The sequence below is a fragment of the Ambystoma mexicanum genome, chromosome 4q (genome assembly GCF_040938575.1).
Source record: "Ambystoma mexicanum isolate Mex_15411 chromosome 4q, UKY_AmexF1_1, whole genome shotgun sequence".
Classification (NCBI taxonomy): domain Eukaryota; kingdom Metazoa; phylum Chordata; class Amphibia; order Caudata; family Ambystomatidae; genus Ambystoma; species Ambystoma mexicanum.
The window spans coordinates 434,520,762-434,537,130 of NC_090928.1; the positions used below are offsets into that span (position 1 = coordinate 434,520,762).

The 16,369-nt window shown below is 36.0% G+C and overlaps 2 non-coding genes across 2 annotated transcripts; both read left to right on the forward strand.

Moving 5' to 3' along the window:
* Nucleotides 1–11,335: 11,335 nt before the first annotated feature.
* TRNAC-GCA (transfer RNA cysteine (anticodon GCA)) lies at nt 11,336–11,407 on the forward strand. Its single transcript has one exon. It is a non-coding gene; the product is annotated as a tRNA-Cys (tRNA).
* Nucleotides 11,408–15,148: 3,741 nt separating this feature from the next.
* Nucleotides 15,149–15,220, forward strand: TRNAC-GCA (transfer RNA cysteine (anticodon GCA)). Its single transcript has one exon. It is a non-coding gene; the product is annotated as a tRNA-Cys (tRNA).
* The last annotated feature ends 1,149 nt before the right edge of the window (nt 15,221–16,369 follow it).

Sequence of the window (16,369 nt, forward strand, 5' to 3'; positions counted from 1 at the left end):
GAAATATTTTTTTAATTAAATAAATTGAAGAAAACATTTACAATCTTAGCATTTTATGTAATGAGCAACACATTTCTACATTTGAAATACTCCTGATCATCTCCTGAAACATAGGGTAAACACCAGGAAACTGTTTAGGATTTCTTCATATGATACAAGCTGTGTTTTACATTCACCCAAGTTCTACTGGTGATATTATCAGTTTGAAATAGTCCATTGGAAGCTCATATGAATGTTATAAAACTCTGGTGGAAACCAATGATATGCCCTTAATGAAATGTATTAATGTGTACAGCTGACCAGAAGTGCACTGATGTCATTAGTTCTACAAGTTCCATACAGTCAACCACTCTATCACCTTTTTAGAAAAGGGCAGTTTTCAGCATTCAAGGGTTTAACTCAGTGGTAGGGCGTAGGAATGCAGATCAAGAATTCCCTGTTTCATAACCATATACCCTCTTCAATAGATCCTGTTAAAATGTTTTTCAAACCAATGCACTGTAAGAAACAATAAGATATATCATCATTTCATATACAAAAGAATGAACAATTGGGTTTAACTATGCTCTTAGCACAAAATCAACAAACTGCAGTAGAGAAGCAGTTGCATTTTGCAGAATTTGTGCATTTGACAAAAGATTTTTTATCCATGTTCCAAGATCTACATGTGATACGAAATGTATGAATTCTTGCAATGGAAACCTCACTGTATTTTACCAAGGCACATAAAGGACATCCATCGCACCCCATATACTTATAAGGAGGGTTTGGTGGCTGAAAATGCTTTGCTTTGAGGGTGATTGCATGTTGCTTCCACTTTGTACATATTACTGAATAAATAAAGGTGAACTTTGCAGAAATGGGGGTATAGCTCAGGGGTAGAGCATTTCGCTGCAGATCAAAAGGTCCCTAGTTCAAATCTGGGTGCCCCCTTGTCCAACTGTTTTACCTGTAGAAATGTGTTTTTAATTAAATAAATTGAAGTAAACATTTACAATCTTAGCATTTTATGTAATGAGCAACACATTTCTACATTTGAAATACTCCTGATCATCACCTGAAACATAGGGCAAACACCATTAAGCTGTTTAGGATTTCTTCATATGATACAAGCTGTGTTTTACATTCACCCAAGTTCTACTGGTGATATTATCAGTTTGAAATAGTCCATTGGAAGCTCATATGAATGTTATAAAACTGTGGTGGAAACCAATAATATGCCCTTAATGAAATGTATTAATTTGTACAGCTGACCAGAAGTGCACTGATGTCATTAGTTCTACAAGTTCCATAGAGTCACCCACTCTATCACCTTTTTAAAAAAGGCCAGTTTTCAGCATTCAAGGGTTTAACTCAGTGGTAGAGCGTAGGAATGCAGTTCAAGAAGTCCCCGTTTCATAACCATATACCCTCTTCAATTGATCTGTTAAAATGTTTTTCAACCCAATGCACTTTAAGAAACAATAAGATATATCATCATTTCATATACAAAACAATGAACAATTGGGTTTACCTATGCTCTTAGCACAAAATCAACAAAATGCAGTAGAGAAACAGTTACGTTTTGCAGAATTTGTGCATTTGACAAAAGTTTTTTTTCCATGTTCCAAGATCTACATGTGATACGAAATGTATGAATTCTTGCAATGGAAACCTCACTGTATTTTACCAAGGCAGATAAAGGACATCCTTCGCACCCCATATACTTATAAGGAGGGTTTGGTGGCTGAAAATGCATTGCTTTGATGGTGATTGCATGTTGCTTGAACTTTGTACATATTACTGAATTATTAGAGTTGAACCTTTAAGAACTGGGGGTATAGCTCAGTGGTAGAGCATTTGACAGCAGATCAAGAGGTCCCTAGTTCAAATCTGGGTGCCCCCTTGTCCAACTGTTTTACCTGTAGAAATGTTTTTTTAATTAAATAAATTGAAGAAAACATTTACAATCTTAGCATTTTATGTAATGAGCAACACATTTCTACATTTGAAATACTCCTGATCATCTCTGGAAACATAGGGTAAACACCATGAAACTGTTTAGGATTTCTTCATATGATATAAGCTGTGTTTTACATTCACCCAAGTTCTACTGGTGATATTATCCGTTTGAAATAGTCCATTGGAAGTGCAAATGAATGTTATAAAACTGTGGTGGAAACCAATAATATGCCCTTAATGAAATGTATTAATTTGTACAGCTGACCAGAAGTGCACTGATGTCATTAGTTCTACAAGTTCCATAGAGTCACCCACTCTATCACCTTTTTAAAAAAGGGCAGTATTCAACATTCAAGGGTTTATGTCAGTGGTAGAGCGTAGGAGTGTAGTTCAAGACGTCCCTGTTTCATAACCATATACCCTCTTCAATAGATCCTGTTAAATGTTTTTCAACCCAATGCACTGTAAGAAACAATAAGATATATTATCATTTCATATACAAAACAATGAACAATTGGGTTTAACTATGCTCTTAGCACAAAATCAAAAAAATGCAGTAGAGAAACAGTTACGTTTTGCAGAATTTGTGCATTTGACAAAGTTTTTTTTCCATGTTCCAAGATCTACATGTGATACGAAATGTATGAATTCTTGCAATGAAAACCTCACTGTATTTTACCAAGGCAGATAAAGGACATCTTTTGTACCCCTTATACTTATAAGGAGGGTTTGGTGGCTGAAAATGCATTGATTTGATGGTGATTGCATGTTGCTTCCGCTTTGTACATATTACTGAATAAATAAAGGTGAACATTTCAGAAATGGGGGTATAGCTCAGGGGTAGAGCATATCACTGCAGATCAAAAGGTCCCCAGTTCAGATCTGGGTCCCCCCTTGTCCAACTGTTTTACCTGTAGAAATATTTTTTTAATTAAATAAATTGAAGTAAACATTTACAATCTTAGCGTTTTATGTAATGAGCAACACATTTCTACATTTGAAATACTCCTGATCATCACCTGAAACATAGGGTAAACACTATTAAGCTGTTTAGGATTTCTTCATATGATACAAGCTGTGTTTTACATTCACCCAAGTTCTACTGGTGATATTATCAGTTTGAAATAGTCCATTGGAAGCGCATATGAATGTTATAAAACTGTGGTGGAAACCAATAATATGCCCTTAATGAAATGTATCAATTTGTACAGCTGACCAGACGTGCACTGATGTCATTAGTTCTACAAGTTCCATACAGTCAACCACTCTATCACCTTTTTAAAAAAGGGCAGTTTTCAGCATTCAAGGGTTTAACTCAGTGGTAGGGCGTAGGAATGCAGATCAAGAAGTCCCTGTTTCATAACCATATACCCTCTTCAATAGATCCTGTTAAAATGTTTTTCAACCCAATGCACTGTAAGAAACAATAAGATATATCATCATTTCATATACAAAAGATTCAACAATTGGGTTTAACTATGCTCTTAGCACAAAATCAACAAACTGCAGTAGAGAAGCAGTTGCATTTTGCAGAATTTGTGCATTTGACAAAAGATTTTTTATCCATGTTCCAAGATCTACATGTGATACGAAATGTATGAATTCTTGCAACGGAAACCTCACTGTATTTTACCAAGGCACATAAAGGACATCCTTCGCACCCCATATACTTATAAGGAGGGTTTGGTGGCTGAAAATGCTTTGCTTTGATGGTGATTGCATGTTGTTTCCACTTTGTACATATTACTGAATAAATAAAGGTGAACATTTCAGAAATGGGGGTATGGCTCCGGGGTAGAGCATTTCACTGCAGATCAAAAGGTCCCTAGTTCAAATCTGGGTGCCCCCTTGTCCAACTGTTTTACCTGTAGAAATATGTTTCGAATTAAATAAATTGAAGTAAACATTTACAATCTTAGCATTTTATGTAATCAGCAACACATTTCTACATTTGAAATACTCCTGATCATCACCTGAAACATAGGGTAAACACCATTAAGCTGTTTAGGATTTCTTCATATGATACAAGCTGTGTTTTACATTCACCCAAGTTCTACTGGTGATATGATCAGTTTGAAATAGTCCATTGGAAGCTCTTATGAATGTTATAAAACTGTGGTGGAAACCAATAATATGCCCTTAATGAAATGTATTAATTTGTACAGCTGACCAGAAGTGCACTGATGTCATTAGTTCTACAAGTTCCATAGAGTCACCCACTCTATCACCTATTTAAAAAAGGGCAGTTTTCAACATTCAAGGGTTTATGTGAGTGGTAGAGCGTAGGAGTGTAGTTCAAGAAGTCCCTGTTTCATAACCATATACCCTCTTCAATAGATCCTGTTAAAATGTTTTTCAACCCAATACACTGTAAGAAACAATAAGATATATCATCATTTCATATACAAAACAATGAACAATTGGGTTTAACTATGCTCTTAGCACAAAATCAACAAACTGCAGTAGAGAAGCAGTTACGTTTTGCAGAATGTGTGCATTTGACAAACGTTTTTTTTCCATGTTCCAGATCTACATGTGATACGAAATGTATGAATTCTTGCAATGGAAACCTCACTGTATTTTACCAAGGCAGATAAAGGACATCATTCGCACCCCATATACTTATAAGGAGGGTTTGGTGGCTGAAAATGCATTGCTTTGATGGTGATTGCATGTTGCTTCCCTTTGTACATATTACTGAATTAATAAAGGTGAACATTTTAGAACTGAGGGTATAGCTCAGTGGTAGAGCATTTGGCTGCAGATCAAGAGGTCCCTAATTCAATTCTGGGTGCCCCCTGGTACAACTGTAGTACCTGTAGAATTTTATTTTTAATTAAAGAAAACATTTACAATCTTAGCATTTTATGTAATGAGCAACACATTTCTACATTTGAAATACTCCTGATCATCTCCTGAAACATAGGGTAAACACCATTAAGCTGTTTCGGATTTCTTCGTATGATACAAGCTGTGTATTACATTCACCCAAGTTCTACTGGTGATATTATCAGTTTGAAATAGTCCATTGGAAGCTCATATGAATGTTATAAAACTGTGGTGGAAACCAATAATATGCCCTTAATGAAATGTATTAATTTGTACAGCTGACCAGAAGTGCACTGATGTCATTAGTTCTACAAGTTCCATAAAGTCACCCACTCTATCACTTTTTTTTAAAAAAGGGCAGTTTTCAGCATTCAAGGCTTTATGTCAGAGGTAGAGGGTAGGAGTGCAGTTCAAGAAGTCCCTGTTTCATAACCATATACCCTCTTCAATAGATCCTGTTAAAAGGTTTTTCAACCCAATGCACCGTAAGAAACAATAAGATATATCATCATTTCATATACAAAACAATGAACAATTGGGTTTAACTATGCTCTTAGCACAAAATCAACAAACTGCAGTAGAGAAGCAGTTACGTTTTGCAGAATGTGTGCATTTGACAAAAGTTTTTTTTTCCATGTTCCAAGATCTACATGTGATACGAAATGTATGAATTCTTGCACTGGAAACCTCACTGTATTTTACGAAGGCAGATAAAGGACATCTTTTGTACCACTTATACTTATAAGGAGGGTTTGGTCGCTGAAAATGCATTGCTTTGATGGTGATTGCATGTTGCTTGCACTTTGTACATATTACTGAATAAATAAAGGTGAACATTTCAGACCTGGGTATATAGCTCAGTGGTAGAGCATTTGACTACAGATCATGAAGTCCCTAGTTCAAATCTTGGTCCCCCCTTGTTCAACAGTTTTACCTGTAGAAACATTTTTTTAATTCAATAAATTGAAGAACACATTTACAATTTTAGCATTTTATGAAATGAGCAGCACATTTCTACATTTGAAATACTCCTGATCATCTCCTGAAACATAGGGTAAACACCATGAAACTGTTTAGGATTTCTTCATATGATACATGCTGTGTATTACCTTCACCCAAGTTCTACTGGTGATATCATCAGTTTGAAATAGTCCATTGGAAGCTCATATGAATGTTATAAAACTGTGGTGGAAACCAATAATATGCCATTAATGAAATGTATTAATTTGTACAGCTGACCAGAAGTGCACTGATGCCATTAGTTCTACACGTTCCTTAGAGTCACCCACTCTATCACCTTTTTAAAAAAGGGCAGTTTTCAGCATTCAAGGGTTTAACTCAGTGGTAGAGCGTAGGAATGCAGTTCAAGAAGTCCCTGTTTAATAACCATATACCCTCTTCAATAGATCCTGTTAAAATGTTTTTCAACCCAATGCACGGTAAGAAACACTAAGATATATCATCATTTCATATACAAAACAATGAACAATTGGGTTTACTATGCTCTTAGCACAAACTCAACAAACTGCAGTAGAGAAGCAGTTACGTTTTGCAGAATTTGTGCATTTGACAAAAGTTTTTTTTTCCTGGTCCAAGATCTACATGTGATACAAAATGTATGAATTCCTGCACTGGAAACCTCACTGTATTTTAGAAAGGCAGATAAAGGACATCTTTTGTACCCCTTATATTTATAAGGAGGGTTTGGTGGCTGAAAATGCATTGCTTTGATGGTGATTGCATGTTGCTTCCACTTTGTACATATTAGTGAATAAATAAAGGTAAACATTTCAGAACTGCGGGTATCGCTCAGTGGTAGAGCATTTGACTGCAGATCAAGAGGTCCCTAGTTCAAATCTGGGTGCCCCCTTGTCCAACTGTTTTACCTGTAGAAATATTTTTTAAATTAAATAAATTGAAGAAAACATTTACAACTTTAGCATTTTATGTAATGAGCAATACATTTCTACATTTGAAATACTCCTGATCATCTCCTGAAACATAGGGTAAACACCATTAAGCTGTTTAGGATTTCCTCATATGATACAAGCTGTGTATTACATTCACCCAAGTTCTACTGGTGATATTGTCAGTTTGAAATAGTCCATTTGAAGCGCATATGAATGTTATATAACTGTGGTGGAAACCAATAATATGCCCTTAATGAAATGTATTAATTTGTACAGCTGACCAGAAGTGCACTGTTGTCATTAGTTATACAAGTTCCATACAGTCACCCACTCTATCACCTTTTTAAAAAAGGGCAGTTTTCAGCATTCAAGGGTTTAACTCAGTGGTAGAGGGTAGGAATGCAGTTCAAGAAGTCCCTGTTTCATAACCATATACCCTCTTCAACAGATCCTGTTAAAATGTTTTTCAACCCAATGCACTGTAAGAAACAATAGGATATATCATCATTTCATATACAAAACAATGAACAATTGGGTTTAACTATGCTCTTAGCACAAAATCAACAAACTGCAGTAGAGAAGCAGTTACATTTTGCAGAATTTGTGCATTTCACAAAATATTTTTTTCCATGTTCCAAGATCTACATGTGATACGAAATGTATGAATTCTTGCAATGGAAACCTCACTGTAATTTACCAAGCCAGATAAAGGACATCCTTCGCACCCCATATACTTATAAGGAGGGTTTGGTGGCTGAAACTGCATTGCTTTGATGGTGATTGCATGTTGCTTGCACTTTGTACATATTACTGAATTAATAAAGGTGACCTTTTAGAAATGGGGATATAGCTCAGTGGTAGAGCATTTGATTGCAGATCAAGAGGTCCATAGTTTAAATCTTGATGCTCCCTTGTTCAACTGTTTTACCTGTAGAAATATGTTTTTAATTAAATAAATTGAAGAAAACATTTATAATCTTAGCATTTTATGTAATGAGCAACACATTTCTACATTTGAAATACTCCTGATCATCTCCTGAAACATAGGGTAAACACCAGGAAACTGTTTAGGATTTCTTCATATGATTCAAGCTGTGTTTTACATTCACCCAGGTTCTACTGGTGATATTATCAGTTTGAAATAGTCCATTGGAAGCTCATATGAATGTTATAAAACTGTGCTGGAAACCAATAATATGCCCTTAATGAAATGTATTAATTTGTACAGCTGACCAGAAGTGCACTGATGTCATTAGTTCTACAAGTTCCATAGAGTCACCCACTCTATCACCTTTTTAAAAAAGGGCAGTTTTCAGCATTCAAGGGTTTAACTCAGTGGTAGAGCAGAGGAGTGCAGTTCAAGAAGTCCCTGTTTCATAACCATATACCCTCGTCAATAGATCCTGTTAAAATGTTTTTCAACCCAATGCACTGTAAGAAACAAAAGGATATATCATCATTTCATATAAAAAAACAATGAACAATTGGGTTTAACTATGCTCTTAGCACAAAATCAACAAACTGCAGTAGAGAAGCAGTTACGTTTTGCAGAATTTGTGCATTTGACAAAAGTTTTTTTCCATGTTCCAAGCTCTACATGTGATACGAAATGTATGAATTCTTGCAATGGAAACCTCACTGTATTTTACCAAGGCAGATAAAGGACATCTTTTGTACACCTTATACTTATAAGGAGGGTTTGGTGGCTGAAAATGCATTGCTTAGATGGTGATTGCATGTTGCTTCCACTTTGTACATATTACTGAATAAATAAAGGTGAATATTTCAAAAATGGGGGTATAGCTCAGGGGTAGAGGATTTCACTGCAGATCAAAAGGTCTCTAGTTCAAATCTGGGTGCCCCCTTGTCCAACTGTTTTACCTGTAGAAATATTTTTTTAACTAAATAAATTGAAGTAAACATTTACAATCTTAGCATTTTATGAAATGAGCAACACATTTCTACATTTGAAATACTCCTGATCATCACCTGAAACATAGGGTAAACACCATTAAGCTGTTTAGGATTTCTTCATATGATACAAGCTGTGTTTTACATTCACCCAAGTTCTACTGGTGATATTATCAGTTTGCAATAGTCCATTGGAAGCTCATATGAATGTTATAAAACTGTGGTGGAAACCAATAATATGCCCTTAATGAAATGTATTAATTTGTACAGCTGACCAGAAGTGCACTGATGTCATTAGTTCTACAAGTTCCATAGAATCACCCACTCTATCACCTTTTTAAAAAAGGGCAGTTTTCAGCATTCAAGGGTTTAACTCAGTGGTAGAGCAGAGGAGTGCAGTTCAAGAAGTCCCTGTTTCATAACCATATACCCTCGTCAATAGATCCTGTTAAAATGTTTTCCAACCCAATGCACTGTAAGAAACAAAAGGATATATCATCATTTCATATAAAAAAACAATGAACAATTGGGTTTAACTATGCTCTTAGCACAAAATCAACAAACTGCAGTAGAGAAGCAGTTACGTTTTGCAGAATTTGTGCATTTGACAAAAGTTTTTTTCCATGTTCCAAGCTCTACATGTGATACGAAATGTATGAATTCTTGCAATGGAAACCTCACTGTATTTTACCAAGGCAGATAAAGGACATCTTTTGTACCCCTTATACTTATAAGGAGGGTTTGGTGGCTGAAAATGCATTGCTTAGATGGTGATTGCATGTTGCTTCCACTTTGTACATATTTTCTGAATGAATAAAGGTGAACATTTCAGAAATGGGGGTATAGCTCAGGGGTAGAGGATTTCACTGCAGATCAAAAGGTCCCTAGTTCAAATTTGGGTGCCCCCTTGTCCAACTGTTTTACCTGTAGAAATATGTTTTTAACTAAATCAATTGAAGTAAACATTTACAATCTTAGCATTTTATGTAATGAGCAACACATTTCTACATTTGAAATACTCCTGATCATCACCAGAAACATAGGGTAAACACCATTAAGCTGTTTAGGATTTCTTCATATGATACAAGCTGTGTTTTACATTCACCCAAGTTCTACTGGTGATATGATCAGTTTGAAATAGTCCATTGGAAGCTCATATGAATGTTATAAAACTGTGGTGGAAACCAATATTATGCCCTTAATGAAATGTATTAATTTGTACAGCTGACCAGAAGTGCACTGATGTCATTAGTTCTACAAGTTCCATAGAGTCACCCACTCTATCACCTTTTTAAAAAAGGGCAGTTTTCATCATTGAAGGGTTTATGTCAGTGGTAGAGCGTAGGAGTGTAGTTCAAGAAGTCCCTGTTTCATAACCATATACCCTCTTCAATAGATCCTGTTAAAATGTATTTCAATCCAATGCACTGTAAGAAACAATAGGATATATCATCATTTCATTTACAAAACACTGAACAATTGGGTTTAACTATGCTCTTAGCACAGAATCAACAAACTGCAGTAGAGAAGCAGTTACATTTTGCAGAATTTGTGCATTTGACAAAAGATTTTTTTTCCATGTTCCAAGATCTACATGTGATATGAAATGCATGAATTCTTGCAATGGAAACCTCACTGTATTTTACCAAGGCAGATAAAAGACACCTTTTGTACCCTTTATACTTATAAGGAGGGTTTGGTGGCTGAAAATGCATTTCTTTGATGGTGATTGCATGTTGCTTCCACTTTGTACGTATTACTGAATAAATAAAGGAGAACATTTCAGAAATGGGGGTATAGCTCAGGGGTAGAGGATTTCACTGCAGATCAAAAGGTCCCTAGTTCAAATCTGGGTGCCCCCTTGTCCAACTGTTTTACCTGTAGAAATATTTTTTTAACTAAAAAAAATGAAGTAAACATTTACAATCTTAGCATTTTATGTAATTAGCAACACATTTCTACATTTGAAATACTCCTGATCATCACCTGAAACATAGGGTAAACACCATTAAGCTGTTTAGGATTTCTTCATATGATACAAGCTGTGTTTTACATTCACCCAAGTTCTACTGGTGATATTATCAGTTTGAAATAGTCCACTGGAAGCTCATATGAATGTTTTAAAACTGTGGTGGAAACCAATAATATGCCCTTAATGAAATGTATTAATTTGTACAGCTGACCAGAAGTGCACTGATGTCATTAGTTCTACAAGTTCCATCGAGTCACCCACTCTATCACCTTTTTAAAAAAGGGCAGTTTTCAACATTGAAGGGTTTATGTCAGTGGTAGAGAGTAGGAGTGTAGTTCAAGAAGTCCCTGTTTCATAACCATATACCCTCTTCAATAGATCCTGTTAACATGTTTTTCAACCCAATGCACTGTAAGAAACAATAGGGTATATCATCATTTCATATACAAAACAATGAACGATTGGGTTTAAATATGCTCTTAGCACAAAATCAACAAACTGCAGTAGAGAAGCAGTTACATTTTGCAGAATTTGTGCATTTGACAAAAGATTTTTTTTCCATGTTCCAAGATCTACATGTGATATGAAATGTATGAAATCTTGCAATGGAAACCTCACTGTATTTTACCAAGGCAGATAAAGGACATCCTTCCCACCCCATATACTTATAAGGAGGGTTTGGTGGCTGAAAATGCATTCCTTTGATGGTGATTGCATGTTGCTTGTACTTTGTACATATTACTGAAATAATAAAGGTGATCTTTTCAGAACTGGGGGTATAGCTCAATGGTAGAGCATTTGATTGCAGATCAAGAGGTCCCTAGTTCAAATCTGGGTGCCCTCTTGTCCTCCGGTTTTACCTGTAGAAATATTTTTTTAAGTAAATAAATTAAAGTAAACATTTACAATCTTAGCATTTTATGTAATGAGCAACACATTTCTACATTTGAAATACTCCTGATCATCACCTGAAACATAGGGTAAACACCATTAAGCTGTTTAGGATTTCTTCGTCCGATACAAGCTGTGTTTTACATTCACCCAAGTTCTACTGGTGATATTATCAGTTTGAAATAGTCCACTGGAAGCTCATATGAATGTTTTAAAACTGTGGTGGAAACCAATAATATGCCCTTAATGAAATGTATTAATTTGTACAGCTGACCAGAAGTGCACTGATGTCATTAGTTCTACAAGTTCCATAGAGTCACCCACTCTATCACCTTTTTAAAAAAGGGCAGTTTTCAGCATTCAAGGGTTTAACTCAGTGGTAGAGCAGAGGAGTGCAGTTCAAGAAGTCCCTGTTTCATAACCATATACCCTCGTCAATAGATCCTGTTAAAATGTTTTTCAACCCAATGCACTGTAAGAAACAAAAGGATATATCATCATTTCATATAAAAAACAATGAACAATTGGGTTTAACTATGCTCTTAGCACAAAATCAACAAACTGCAGTAGAGAAGCAGTTACGTTTTGCAGAATTTGTGCATTTGACAAAAGTTTTTTTCCATGTTCCAAGATCTACATGTGATACGAAATGTATGAATTCTTGCAATGGAAACCTCACTGTATTTTACCAAGGCAGATAAAGGACATCTTTTGTACCCCTTATACTTATAAGGAGGGTTTGGTGGCTGAAAATGCATTGCTTAGATGGTGATTGCATGTTGCTTCCACTTTGTACATATTACTGAATAAATAAAGGTGAATATTTCAGAAATGGGGGTATAGCTCAGGGGTAGAGGATTTCACTGCAGATCAAAAGGTCTCTAGTTCAAATCTGGGTGCCCCCTTGACCAACTGTTTTACCTGTAGAAATATTTTTTTAACTAAATAAATTGAAGTAAACATTTACAATCTTAGCATTTTATGTAATGAGCAACACATTTCTACATTTGAAATACTCCTGATCATCACCTGAAACATGGGGTAAACACCATTAAGCTGTTTAGGATTTCTTCATATGATACAAGCTGTGTTTTACATTCACCCAAGTTCTACTGGTGATATTATCAGTTTGCAATAGTCCATTGGAAGCTCATATGAATGTTATAAAACTGTGGTGGAAACCAATAATATGCCCTTAATGAAATGTATTAATTTGTACAGCTGACCAGAAGTGCACTGATGTCATTAGTTCTACACGTTCCATACAGTCACCCACTCTATCACCTTTTTAAAAAAGGGCAGTTTTCAGCATTCAAGGGTTTAACTCAGTGGTAGAGCGTAGGAGTGCAATTCAAGAAGTCCCTGTTTCATAACCATATACCCTTGTCAATAGATCCTGTTAAAATGTTTTTCAACCCAATGTACTGTAAGAAACAAAAGGATATATCATCATTTCATATAAAAAAACAATGAACAATTGGGTTTAACTATGCTCTTAGCACAAAATCAACAAACTGCAATAGAGAAGCAGTTACGTTTTGCAGAATTTGTGCATTTGAGAAAAGTTTTTTTCCATGTTCCAAGATCTACATGTGATATGAAATGTATGAATTCTTGCAATGGAAACCTCACTGTATTTTACCAAGGCAGATAAAGGACATCTTTTGTGCCCCTTATACTTATAAGGAAGGTTTGGTGGCTGAAAATGCATTGCTTTGATGGTGATTGCTTGTTGCTTCCACTTTGTACATATTTTCTGAATGAATAAAGGTGAACATTTCAGAAATGGGGGTATAGCTCAGGGGTAGAGGATTTCACTGCAGATCAAAAGGTCCCTAGTTCAAATCTGGGTGCCCCCTTGTCCAACTGTTTTACCTGTAGAAATATTTTTTAACTAAATCAATTGAAGTAAACATTTACAATCTTAGCATTTTATGTAATGAGCAACACATTTCTACATTTGAAATACTCCTGATCATCACCAGAAACATAGGGTAAACACGATTAAGCTGTTTAGGATTTCTTCATATGATACAAGCTGTGTTTTACATTCACCCAAGTTCTACTGGTGATATGATCAGTTTGAAATAGTCCATTGGAAGCTCATATGAATGTTATAAAACTGTGGTGGAAACCAATAATATGCCCTTAATGAAATGTATTAATTTGTACAGCTGACCAGAAGTGCACTGATGTCATTAGTTCTACAAGTTCCATAGAGTCACCCACTCTATCACCTTTTTAAAAAAGGGCAGTTTTCATCATTGAAGGGTTTATGTCAGTGGTAGAGCGTAGGAGTGTAGTTCAAGAAGCCCCTGTTTCATAACCATATACCCTCTTCAATAGATCCTGTTAAAATGTATTTCAACCCAAAGCACTGTAAGAAACAATAGGATATATCATCATTTCATTTACAAAACACTGAACAATTGGGTTTAACTATGCTCTTAGCACAGAATCAACAAACTGCAGTAGAGAAGCAGTTACATTTTGCAGAATTTGTGCATTTGACAAAAGATTTTTTTTCCATGTTCCAAGATCTACATGTGATATGAAATGCATGAATTCTTGCAATGGAAACCTCACTGTATTTTACCAAGGCAGATAAAAGACACCTTTTGTACCCTTTATACTTATAAGGAGGGTTTGGTGGCTGAAAATGCATTTCTTTGATGGTGATTGCATGTTGCTTCCACTTTGTACGTATTACTGAATAAATAAAGGCGAACATTTCGGAAATGGGGGTATAGCTCAGGGGTAGAGGATTTCACTGCAGATCAAAAGGTCCCTAGTTCAAATCTGGGTGCCCCCTTGTCCAACTGTTTTACCTGTAGAAATATTTTTTTAACTAAAAAAAATGAAGTAAACATTTACAATCTTAGCATTTTATGTAATTAGCAACACATTTCTACATTTGAAATACTCCTGATCATCACCTGAAACATAGGGTAAACACCATTAAGCTGTTTAGGATTTCTGCATATGATACAAGCTGTGTTTTACATTCACCCAAGTTCTACTGGTGATATTATCAGTTTGAAATAGTCCACTGGAAGCTCATATGAATGTTTTAAAACTGTGGTGGAAACCAATAATATACCCTTAATGAAATGTATTAATTTGTACAGCTGACCAGAAGTGCACTGATGTCATTAGTTCTACAAGTTCCATTGAGTCACCCACTCTATCACCTTTTTAAAAAAGGGCAGTTTTCAACATTGAAGGGTTTATGTCAGTGGTAGAGCGTAGGAGTGTAGTTCAAGAAGTCCCTGTTTCATAACCATATACCCTCTTCAATAGATCCTGTTAACATGTTTTTCAACCCAATGCACTGTAAGAAACAATAGGGTATATCATCATTTCATATACAAAACAATGAACGATTGGGTTTAAATATGCTCTTAGCACAAAATCAACAAACTGCAGTAGAGAAGCAGTTACATTTTGCAGAATTTGTGCATTTGACAAAAGATTTTTTTTCCATGTTCCAAGATCTACATGTGATATGAAATGTATGAATTCTTGCAATGGAAACCTCACTGTATTTTACCAAGGCAGATAAAGGACATCCTTCCCACCCCATATACTTATAAGGAGGGTTTATTGGCTGAAAATGCATTCCTTTGATGGTGATTGCATGTTGCTTGTACTTTGTACATATTACTGAATTAATAAAGGTGATCTTTTCAGAACTGGGGGTATAGCTCAATGGTAGAGCATTTGATTGCAGATCAAGAGGTCCCTAGTTCAAATCTGGGTGCCCTCTAGTCCTCCAGTTTTACCTGTAGAAATATTTTTTTAAGTAAATAAATTAAAGTAAACATTTACAATCTTAGCATTTTATGTAATGAGCAACACATTTCTACATTTGAAATACTCCTGATCATCACCTGAAACATAGGGTAAACACCATTAAGCTGTTTAGGATTTCTTCGTATGATACAAGCTGTGTTTTACATTCACCCAAGTTCTACTGGTGATATTATCAGTTTGAAATAGTCCACTGGAAGCTCATATGAATGTTTTAAAACTGTGGTGGAAACCAATAATATGCCCTTAATGAAATGTATTAATTTGTACAGCCGACCAGAAGTGCACTGATGTCATTAGTTCTACAAGTTCCATAGAGTCACCCACTCTATCACCTTTTTAAAAAAGGGCAGTTTTCAACATTGAAGGGTTTATGTCAGTGGTAGAGCGTAGGAGTGTAGTTCAAGAAGTCCCTGTTTCATAACCATATACACTTGTCGGGGGGAAATTCTGCCGGGGTCGGCCAGGCCGTCCGCAGACCTCCGGGCAGGGAGGCCCCAACTCCTCCCGTATATCCCAAAAGAGATAGAGTATGAGACACACGCAAGAAGCAAGGTGACTCTGCTGTTTATTACACAAAACGGCAGGGATGGGTCAAGGAGCGTACGCGTCCGTCCTGACACACACAATTGTGGGGCTCACAGGCCCTTTTTACCTTATTCTGACGCGCTACTTGCGTCACCTTGGAGTGTTTAGCAAAAAACCTATTTCCACTCTGGATTGGTTACTCGAGTGGTATGTTTAATATAGCATACATATAGAGAACGGTGTTAGTGGTTGAGGGTTAGTCAGGTGGTATACCTGGGCTGTGCCTTCAATTTGATACATGAAAATTGTTACATGAAGACCTCTGAGGATTGGTCAATGTTAATGGCGTCAGTGATAAGAGCCCCATGTTCTGATTGGTCCGCTCGCGAGCCTCCCAGTCTGGGACTATCGCTGTTCCCAGCTCGCGGTGCACCTATCCTTTGCAACAATGTTTTACTATGGGTAGGTGTAAACAATGTGAGGATTCATTCGTATGTTGGGAGGTCGACTACTCCCACTGCTGCAGATGTCCAATGAGTCTTTTAATTGTATCTGCCTGTGTCTTGAAACGTGGGAT